A 12,072-nucleotide genomic window follows, 5' to 3' on the forward strand; every position below is an offset into this window, starting at 1 on the left:
GTTTAAATGATCATTACCCAGGGACTTCCCTGGTGGCGCAGTGGTTAAGAATCCACCTGCCAATGCAGGGGACACTGGTTCGAGCCCTGGTCCGGAAAGATCCCACATGTTGTGGAGCAACTAAGCCCGTGCACCACAACTATTGAGCCTACACTCTAGAGTCTGCGAGCCACAACTACTGAGCCCGTGTGCCATAACTGCTGAAGCCCGCACACCTAGAGCCTGAGCTCCGCAACAAGAGAAGCCACCACAATGAGAAGCCTGCGCACCGCAATGAAGAGTAGCCCCCGCTCGCCGCAACTAGAGAAAGCCCGTGCACAGCAATGAAAACCCAACACAGCCAAAAATAAATAAGATAAATAAAAATAAAAAATAAATGGTCATTACCCAGTAGAAGGATCAGGAGTGTCTATGAAGGACTAGAACAGGAAGAGGATGAAGTTCAGATACAGTGGAGTAATGACCAGGCTGGTTCCTGAGCACCAGCGAGAACTGGTTTGGAAACAAGACCACAGACTCAAATTTTTGCCGTTTGATTTGTCATTTACCCAAGATCCGCACAGAGAAGAAATGAGGAGACCACAAACCATAGGATGGAGACCACCACCCTCCAGTTTTTCTTTAAATCAAGGTAAAATTCATGTAATTCAAAGTAACCATTTTAAAGTATACAATTCAGTGGCAGTTAGTATACTCACAATGTTGTGCAACTATCACCACTAAATAGTTCCAAAACTTTTTCATCACCTCAAAGAGAAACCCCATATCCATCAAGCAACCACTCCCTACTCACCCACCCGCCCAGTCCCTGGCAGCCAGCAATCTTTCTGTCTCTGGATCTACCTATTCTATTCTATTTCATAGAAATGGAATCATTAATATGTGACTTTTTGTGTCTTGCTTCTTTCACTTACCATAAAATTTTCAAGGTTCATCCACGTTGTGGCATGTATCCGTACTTTGCTCTTTTTCTGTGGCTGAATGGCATTTCAATTGTATGGCCAGATCACATTTTATCCATTCATCAGCTGGCTATCTGGATTGTTTCCTTTTGACCATCGTGAATAGTGCTGCTATGAACTTTTATGTACAAGTTTTGTTTGAATATCTGTTTTCAATTCTTTTGGATGTATACCTAGGAGTGGAATTGCAGAGTCAATTAGGCTAATTTTACACTTAACTTTTTGAGAAACTGCCAAACTGTTTTCCACAGTGGCTGCACCCTTTTTCATTCCCACCAGCAGGGTATGAATTTTCCAATTTCTCCACATCCTCACCAACCCTTTTTATTGTCTGTATATTTGATTATGGCCATCCTAGTGGGTGTGAAGTAGTGTCTCATTGTGGTTTTGGTTTGCATTTCCCTAATGACTAATGACGTTGAGCACATCCCTCAGTTCTTAACAGTCAACCTGGTGGGTTTTCTTCCTTCCAGGATCTGCTTTGGGATCCACAGGGAAGGTAGGGTCTTGTATCACAAGGAAACAGACATTAAAGCCATTCTGTTTGAAAAAATTTTTAAATACATTTTTTAAAGAACACTATGAGACACAATAAAGATGGCAAAATAGACATCTGAAATTCAGATACACATTCAAAAAGAAAGTGAGTCACTGTATTGACTTAGAAGGACAAAGAGGATGACGAAATTGAGGATATCTTTTGAGTTGAGATTTGTAACTTTTAGAACATTGGACACAAATTCTGTTAGTCCAGGACTTGTTGACCCTCTTCAGAATCTCCTGGAGACCCTTGGGAATCCTTTAAAGGTAAGGAGTCACTTTGTAGACTCAAAGTCAGATCCTGCTTTGGCAGGTGAAGGCAAGGCTTTCAAGCTACTCATGCTGGACCAGAGACCAGAAGTTGCCTGGGGATTTCATAAGACTTTTAACCTTGATGTATATTCTTGTTAAGTCACTTCCCAGGACAATATTAAAAATGCTGTTAAAGTGGATGTGGAGGCTTGCCTATCAGGCAAGCAGACATTCCTAGGAGGATGGGATGAGCTATGTTGTCCTAGGTGGTATTTCTAATCCTGTGACCTGTGTGCTGTCTAGAAGGAGGTGGTAAAATCTTTGCTAAATGCCCAGAGGGAAAAGTTCCTACACGGCTGGGGGGGTGGGGGTGGGATAAGTTTAGGGGGAGAAAATTGCTGTCCCCTGGGATTAGAGGAAAGAGGCACCCACTGAAACTTTTCTATCCTCCCTTCCTCCCTTTTTCCCTCCTTTTCTTTCCATTGCCACTTTCAGAAATGCTCTGAAAAATAGATTTTAGGAGGTATTATAAATAAATGTTAAGAATGAGGCAAATCTAATTGGCTGTTATAGCTTTTAAATTGGATCTTGTAAACCAGTTAGGGCAGACTCCAAGAGTAGAGGCTTTTTTGTAGAAAATAGTTCAGAAACACTTGGAAAAGGTCATTAAAATATTGTTTTTATCATTCTCTTAATGTGGTATATCACATATATTTATTTGCATATTTGGACCATCCTTGCATCTTGGGAATAAATCCCACTTGACCATGAAAAAAAAAATATTGTTTTTACATTTCTGAGGAGTGACACATTCACATGGTTCAAACTTCAAAAATTAAAAGTAAAATACTGAAATGTCTCCTTTCTTCCCTGTCAGTCTCCTCAGTTCTTGCTCTTCTAACCTAGTTACCACTATTGTTAATGTCTGGTATAGCCTTCCAACGTCTATGCAAAGACCGGAATCACAACTAACAGCTGAACAATCAGTGACAGGAAGGCACTGGAACTCACCAAAAAAGATACCCCACATCCAAAGACAAAGGAGATGGTAGGAAGGGCACAATCACAATAAAATCAAATCCCATAACCACTGGGTGGGTGACTCACAAACTGGAGAACACTTATACCACAGAAGTCCACCCACTGGAGTGAAGGTTCTGAGCCCCATGTCAGGCTTCCCAACCTGGTGGTCAGGCAATGGGAGAAGGAATTCCCAGAGAATCAGACTTTGAAGGCTAGTGGGATTTGATTGCAGAACTTTAACAGGACTGGGGGAAACAAAGTAGTGTGCACACCAGGACCCAGGGGGAAGGAGCAGTGACCCCATAGGAGATTGAACCAGACCTACCTGCTAGTGTTGGAGGGTCTGCTGCAGAGGTGGGGGTTGGCTGTGGCTCACCATGGGGACAAGGACACTGGCAGCAGAAGTTCTGGAAAGTACTCCTTGGTGTGAGCCCTCCCGAGCCCTCCCAGAGTCCGCCAATAGCCCCACCAAAGAGCCCAGGGCCTCCAGTGCTCAGGTGCCTCAGGCCAAACAACCAACAGGGAGGGAACTCAGCCCCACCCATCAGCAGACAAGCAGATTAAAGTTTTACTGAGCTCTGCCCACCAGTGCAACACCAAGCTCTACCCACCACCAGTCCCTCCCATCAGGAGGGAAGCTTGCACAAGCCTCTTAGATAGCCTCATCTACCAGAGAGCAGACACCAGAAGCAAGAAGAACTACAATCCTGCAGCCTGTGGAATGAAAACCACATTCACAGAAAGATAGACAAAATGAAAATGCAGAGGGCTATGTACCAGATGAAGGAACAAGATAAAACCCCAGGAAAACAATTAAATGAAGTGGAGATAGGCAACTTTCCAGAAAAAGAATTCAGAATAATGATAGTGAAGATGATCCATGATCTCAGAAAACGAATGGAGGCAAAGATTGAGAAGATGCAAGAAAAGTTTAAAAAAGACCTAGAAGAATTAAAGAACAAACACCTATAAGAATTAAAGAACAAAACAACAGAGATGAACAATACAATAACAGAAATGAAAAATACACTCGAAGGAATCAATAGCAGAATAACTGCGGCAGAAGAACGGATAAGTGACCTGGAAGACAGAATGGTGGAATTCACTGCCACGGAACAGAAAAAGAAATGAAGACAGCCTAAGAGAACTCTGGGACATTAAACATACCAACATTCGCATTATAGGGGTCCCAGAAGGAGAAGATAGAAAGAAAGGACGTGAGAAAATATTTGAAGAGATTATAGTTGAAAAACTTCCTTAACATGGGAAAGGAAACAGCCACCCAAGACCAGGAAGTGCAGAGAGACCCAGGCAGGATAAACCCAAGGAGAAACACGCCGAGACACATAGTAATCAAACTGACAAAAATTAAAGACAAAGAAAAATTATTAAAAGCAACAAGGGAAAAATGACAAATAACATACAAGGGAACTCCCATAAGGTTAACAGCTGATTTCTCAGCAGAAACTCTACAAGCCAGAAGGGAGTGGTATGATATATTTAAAGTGAAGAAAGGGAAGAACCTACAATCAAGATTACTCTACCTGGCAAGGATCTCATTCAGATTCCATGGAGAAATCAAAAGCTTTACAGACAAGCAAAAGCTACGAGAATTCAGCACCACCAAACCAGCTCTACAACAAATGCTAAAGGAACTTCTCTAAGTGCGAAACACAAGAGAAGAAAAGGATTTACAAAAACAAACGCAAAACAAATAAGAAAATGGTAATAGGAACATACATATCAATAATTACCTTAAATCTGAATGGATTAAATGCTCCAACCAAAAGACACAGGCTCACCGAATGGATACAAAAACAAGACCCATATATATGCTGACTACAAGAGACCCACTTCAGACCTAGGGACACATACAGACTGAAAGGGAGGGGATGGAAAAAGATATTCCATGCAAATGGAAATCAAAAGAAAGCTGGAGTAGCAATACTCATACCAGAAAAATAGACTTTAAAATAAAGAGTGTTACAAGAGACAAAGAAGGACACTACATAATGATCAAGGGGTCAATCCAAGAAGAAGATATAATAATTATAAATATATACGCACCCAACATAGGAGCACCTCAATACATAAGGGAAATGCCAAGAGGAAATCGACAGTAACACAATAATAGTGGGGGACTTTTAACACCTCACTTACACCAATGGACAGATCATCCAGACAGAAAAATTAATAAGGAAACACAAGTTTTAAATGACACAATAAACCAGATAGATTTAACTGATATTTATAGGACATCCCATCCAAAAACAGCAGATTACACTTTCTTCTCAAGTGCACATGGAACATTCTCCAGGATAGATCACATCTTGGGTCACAAATCAAGCCTCAGTAAATTTAAGAAAATTGAAATCATATCAAGCATCTTTTCTGACCACAATGCTATGAAATTAGAAATCAATTACAGGGAAAAAAACGTAAAAAACACAAACACATGGAGGCTAAATAATACGTTACTAAATAACCAAGAGATCACTGAAGAAATCAAAGAGGAAATCAAAAAATACCTAGAGACAAAGGACAATGAAAACACGACGATCCAAAACCTATGGGATGCGGCAAAAAACAGTTCTAAAATGGAAGTTTATAGCAATACAATCCTATCTCAAGAAACAAGAAAAATCTCAAATAAACAATCTAACCTGACACCTAAAGAAACTAGAGAAAGAAGAACCAAAAAACCCCAAAGTTAGCAGAAGGAAAGAAATCATAAAGATCAGAGCAGAAATAAATGAAATAGAAACAAAGAAAACAATAGCAAAGATCAATAAAACTAAAAGCTGGCTCCTTGAGAAGATAAACAAAATTGATAAACCGTTAGCCAGACTCATCAAGAAAAAGAGGGAGAGGACTCAAATCAATAAAATTAGAAATGAAAAGGGAGAAGTTACCACAGACACTGCAGAAATACAAAGCATCCTAAGAGACTACTACAAGCAACTCTATGCCAAAAAAATGAATAACCTAGAAGAAATGGACAAATTCTTCGAAAGGTATAACCTTCCGAGACCGAACCAGGACGAAATAGAAAATATGAACAGACCAATCACAAGTAATGAAATTGCAATTGTGATTAAAAATCTTCCAACAAACAAAAGTCCAGGACCAGATGGCTTTACAGGTGAATTCTATCAAACATTTAGAGAAGAGCTAACACCCATCCTTCTCAAACTCTTCCAAAAAATTGCAGAGGAAGGAACACTCCCAAACACATTCTACGAGGGCACCATCATCCTGACACCAAAACCAGACAAAGATGTCACAAAAAAAGAAAACTGCAGACCAATATCACTGATGAACATAGATGCAAAAATCCTCAACAAAATACTAGCAAACAGAATCCAACAGCACATTAAAAGGATCATATGCCATGATCAAGTGGGGTTTATCCCAGGAATGCAAGGATTCTTCAGTATACACAGATCAATCAATGTGATACACCATATTAACAAACTGAAGGAGAAAAACCATATGATCATCTCAATAGATGCAGAAAAGCCTTTTGACAAAATTCAACACCCATCTATGATAAAAACTCTATGATAATCTATGATAAAAACGCATAGAGGGAACTTACCTCAACATAATAAAGGCCATATATGGCAAACCCACAGCCAACATCGTTCTCAATGGTGAAAAACTGAAACCATTTCCACTAAGACCAGGAACAAGACAAGGTTGCCCAGTCTCACCACTATTATTCCACATAATTTTGGAAGTTTTAACTACAGCAATCAGAGAAGAAAAAGAAATAAAAGGAATCCAAATTGGAAAAGAAGAAGTAAAACTGTCACTGTTTGCAGATGACATGATACTATACACAGAGAATCCTAAAGATGCTACCAGAAAACTACTAGATCTAATCAATGAATTTGGTAAAGTAGCAGGGTACAAAATTAATGCACAGAAATCTCTTGCATTCCTATACACTAATGATGAAAAATCTGAAAGAGAAATGAAGGAAACACTGCCATTTACCACTGCAACAAAAAGAATAAAATACCTAGGAACAAACCTACCTAAGGAGACAAAAGACCTGTATGCAGAAAACTATAAGACACTGATGAAAGAAATGAAAGATGACACAAACAGATCGAGAGGTATACCATGTTCTTGGATTGGAAGAATCAACATTGTGAAAATGACTATACACCCCGAAGCAATCTACAGGTTCAGTGCAATCCCTATCAAACTACCAATGGCATTTTTCACAGGACTAGAACAAAAAATTTCAGAATTTGTATGGAAACACAAAAGACCCCGAATAGCCAAAGCAATCTTGAGGGAAACAAACAGAGCTGGAGGAATTAGACTCCCTGACTTCAGACTATACTACAAAGCTACAGTAATCAAGAGAGTATGGTACTGGCACAAAAACAGAAACATAGATCAATGGAACAGGATAGAAAGCCCAGAGATAAACCCCATAGCACCTATGATCAACTAATCTATGACAAAGGAGGCAAGGATATACAATGGAGAAAAGACAGTGTCTTCAATAAGTGGTGCTGGGAAAACTGGACAGCTACATGTAAAAGTACGAAATGAGAACACTCCCTAACACCATACACAAAAATAAACTCAAAATGGATTCGAGACCTAAATGTAAGACTGGACACTCTAAAACTCTTAGAGGAAAACATAGGAAGAACACTCTTTGACATAAATCACAGCAAGATCTTTTTTGACCCACCTCCTAGAGTAATGGAAATAAAAACAAAAATAAACAAATGGGAACTAATGTAACTTAAAAGCTTTTGCACAGCAAAGGAAACTATAAACAAGATGAAAAGACAACCCTCAGAATGGGAGAAAATATTTGCAAACGAATCAATGGACAAAGGATTAATCTCCAAAATATATAAACACCTCATGCAACTCAATATTAAAAAAACAAACAACCGAATCAAAAACTGGGCAGAAGACCTAAATAGACATTTCTCCAAAGAAGACATACAGATGTCCAAGAGGCATATGAAAAGCTGCTCAACATCACTAAATTATTAGAGGAATGCAAATCAAAACTACAATGAGGTATCACCTCACACCAGTTAGAATGGGCATCATCAGAAAATCTACAAACAACAAATGCTGGAGAGGGTGTGGAGAACAGGGAAGCCTCTTGCACTGTTGGTGGGAATGTAAATTGATACAGCCACTATGGAGAACAGTATGGAGGTTACTTAAAAAACTAAAAATATAAATGCACATACAAGCCTATTATTTCCCTTCTGTTTTACAAGCGGTTGATTATTACTCCATGTTCTGCACTTTGCTTTTTAACTCAACAATATAACCTCTTCTGAGCTCAGATGCACTTTGTCTTACTTATCCTTGTTGTTGTTAAAATATCACCTCTACTTGGACACTTTCTGGCTCTTTCCTGCTGACTTCTTGTCAGATATGATTGGACTGTCATAACTTTTATCGAATAACGTAGCTGCAGACTCGCTCTCAGGAGGGGCGGAAGTGTCACTGCCAGCTTCCTCTTGCTGCTTGCTGTGCTTGCATTATTATTATTATTGTCATGTGCAACCTGCCATCTCTTGGCAGGAATCTTTTAAAGCTACTTGTCTATTTCCCGAAGGCTAGTTTAGTTAAATCTGAATCCCAGAGTCATACACCAATGTAACTTTGCACACGTAAAGTACATAGGGCATGAGACAAGGGAAGCAAGTGAAGGAGAGAGTGAAGATCTCTGTCCCAGGAGCCCATCTGCCATCAGGAACTCTCAGGCCACTTGACTGTGCCTGGCTCACCTGAGGACCCCTTAAGGTCCCAGTGTTAGCTTGTTTGTTAAATGTTACTAACACTTAACATCTTCCTAGTTTTTTGATGAAAAATAAATATAAATAGAAGCTTTAATATTTTCTCCCCACATCTCCATGTATCATCTTCTGCACACACTGGCATGCATGTAACCTACTTTGGAGACCACTGCTCAAGACAAAAAAGTCTGGTTTCTTTGGCTTTAATCATATATATATATATCTATATCTCCTAAAAATTACAGTATTAGTGCATATTCATTGAAGAAAAAAGCAGAAAATATAAAATCAGTCCTAATTCCACTTTATTTTTTGGTTTACATTCTCCTAGACTTTTTCTTAAACATGTGTGTATGAATTTTTTTTTTTTTTAACAAAAATGAGGTCATACAGGACGTACTGCTTGTACTTAATCTTATGGTACATCCTTATCTATTTCCTCAGGATAAATCCCTTAAAGTGAAACTGATAAGCAAAGGGCAGGCACTTTGTAAAGATGTGTGATGTATATTTCCAGTTGCTCTACAGAGAAGTTGTACCACCACACACCAGAAGAAAATGGGAGGGCCTTTCCCCATGCATCCTCACTAATACTGCCACCTTAAAACAAAACAAAACAAAACAAATCCAAACATTGTAAAGGCAATGGTCCAGTGTATTTCATTTCATTGAAGTTCTATAGAACTTCAGCAGTACTTTCATGTGTTTATGGCAATTTCATGCTTATCCTTTTGTGGATCGCTTTTTCGTGTTATTTATTTTTCCATTGGAGTGTTCTTCTTTCAATTAATTTGAAGAGATCAATTGGATTATCAATTAATTTGAATTGATCAATTGATTAATTTTGTTCCCTGGTTAACTCAGGCTGTGTGATGGAGGTTACATCCTTTCCTCCCATTTTGGTTGTATGGACCAGCCGTGAGGGTGGAGAACAGAGCTGACCTGTGCTCCTTTGGCCAGTCGGTTTGTATGTGGCTTCTTTTCAAGGCTCTGAGATAAACCGTGATGTACCAAAATGAAAGCTGCATGGGGTGGTAGGAATCAGGAACTGGGAAATGTGAAGTGTTAAGAAATCTTTGACAGAAAACCAAATTCTCAATATAAAACTCCTTTTCCCAAAACCTGAATGTTCAAGATTGAAAAAAGGCTTGCTTATTAAATGTTATTACTTCCTTGTAATAGATGTAGTAATTATAACTGTAACTTTCTGCCATAGGTCAACACAGCTTTGGAGTCATACAGGCTTTTGTTGGTGTGGCTCTGGACAGACAGGTCTGGGTTGGATTCCACATTCTGCCACTTCCCAGCTCTGTGACCTGAAATAAGTTACCTGATCTCTCCAAGCCTCAGTTTCTTCCTCTGGAAAATGGAGTTGACCATCATAGCTAACTCACAGCAGTACTGCAGGGACTGAATGAGAAAATGAACACTAAATGTTTTGTAAAGGGCCATGCACATATTAAACACTCAATTACTATTTCTGTTATCCATTCTCAATATTATGTTTTTATTATTCCTATTCCTATCAGCATGAGAGTTGTTCCAGGAACTACATCCTGAGCTCCAAACAATTAATTCACAAGCCTTTTTGGGAATACAGTCCATTTGTTGGCTGGACCCCTCAGCCAAAGTTGGTGACTTACAGACAGATACAAACTTTGGTGAAATGGCCAGTAAAATATTGCCACCATTAGGTGGCGCCAGTGCCCAGCGGATCCGTGCTTGGACGCCGGCATCACCCAGGCAACAAGGGCAGGCCGGGGCTGAATCTGTACTGCAAAGGGGCAGCCCTCGGTGGGGAAACACTGAGGAGAGCAGCGGTGGTCTCAGGCTCCTGTCTGCTTTGATACGGCCGCACACATGGCCCCCGTGCCCCCATACACCCACACCCCCATTTGCCCTGACACTCCTCAGCATGCCCCCAGGCCCCCGAAGTTTCTTACAAGACTCCTCCTCCCCAAGCTTTCCTCCCGTCCAGGGCTCCACATGCCCCCTTCATGTCCTTGGCACACTTTCGACAGCATTCTCACCCTCCTCCACGCCCTTCTCGGGGGGCGGTGCCCATGTCCTGCCGCCCTGTCACCGGCTTAGTGTCAGCCTGGGCAATCCTGAAAACAGCACCCCCAATCCCAGACCTCTTGTTTTTTCAGGTTTTGGGTTGTATCTGTGGGTTTTTCCTGTTTTCCCATGGGGCATGACCCTGGGCTTTTGAGTATCCATTTGAACCAGTGCCCTTAGCTCATCCTGCAGTTCCCAAGTGTCATGTGCCCTTTATCCCAATGGCTGTGACCTTGGGCAGGCTGGCTAGTCTCCCAGGCCTCATTTGGGGTATTAATACATGTACCTTGCGGTGAGGCTTTACTGAAGTAACATATGAAAGGGCCCTTCTCAGTACCTAGGTCAAAGATCAATGACTATCACTCACTTATTTATTCGTTCAATTCATGCCAGAATATGAGCTCTCTCCTCTCTGGCTCCAAGCTGTGGTAAGGTGCCACCCCAGTAGACCTCCCTTTGATCCTGTTAGGTTCTGACACCTCACTGGAGAGAGGGTCTCTGCTTTTTTCCTCCCCACTTTGGGTTTCCTGTAAGATGCGGCTGTGGTGCTAGTTGCTAAGAGTCGTGTTTGGCTTGGCAATATGGGGGCTTTCTGGCCCTGGATATTGCTTTTCCTCCATTTCAGTCGTGGGCTTGGGCCAGGCAGCCTTTGGGGGACAGTGTCGTCTTGGCTCGAAGGTTGTTGTTTTCCACCCCCCATTAGCACACAGTGGGTAATGTGGCAGGTCAGAGGGGCAGGCCAGAGCTCCCAGGTGCGGAGACCTGACTATGAGCCTGTGTTCAATGGGACGGGGCTGATCTTCAGAGCTGCAAATAATACCAACAATTCGTCTTGATCTTCTAGCGGAGTCTGCAGTCTGTAACGCAACACAGATGTGGACATATAAAATTAAGCTGCTGCTGGGCATCTTGGGGCGGAGGCTGGAGGAGAGCCCCTGACTGGTGGGTTCTTGGTCTTTGGCTTGGCTGCCCCAGGGCTGTGGTCCCAGTGGGTGTCGCTAGCAGAGATGGAAGGTCCAGCTCCTTACCTGGGGCTTTTTACCTTTACACTGGAGGGCCCCCCTGAGGTCCCAGCAGGGAGATACAGGGCACACTGAGACCCACCATTCAAGACCTTGGCTGGTAGGGTCACGTATAAGAGCTAATCAAGTCAACTCACTGCCTTTCTTCTCTTCTCCCTGCTGTCCAACGAGATCAGGCACTGCAGAATGATTGTTTTCCCCTGGAGAGCGCCTAGGAAGATCTGTATGTAAGGGTCAGAAGGGAGCACCCACAGGTCTGATGTAGAGCATCCTGGGTCTTCACCCCATTCCTGGTATATTCTTTCCCTGGTGATGTGATTGTGGGGAGGTCACAGAGCCACTCTGAGCCTTGGTTTGGGCCACCCACTGCCTAGGGCTTCATGATCCCCAAGTTCTTTGCCAGCCCTAAAAATCTAATGGTGGAAG

Source organism: Balaenoptera ricei, chromosome 9 (genome assembly GCF_028023285.1).
Source record: "Balaenoptera ricei isolate mBalRic1 chromosome 9, mBalRic1.hap2, whole genome shotgun sequence".
NCBI lineage: Eukaryota > Metazoa > Chordata > Mammalia > Artiodactyla > Balaenopteridae > Balaenoptera > Balaenoptera ricei.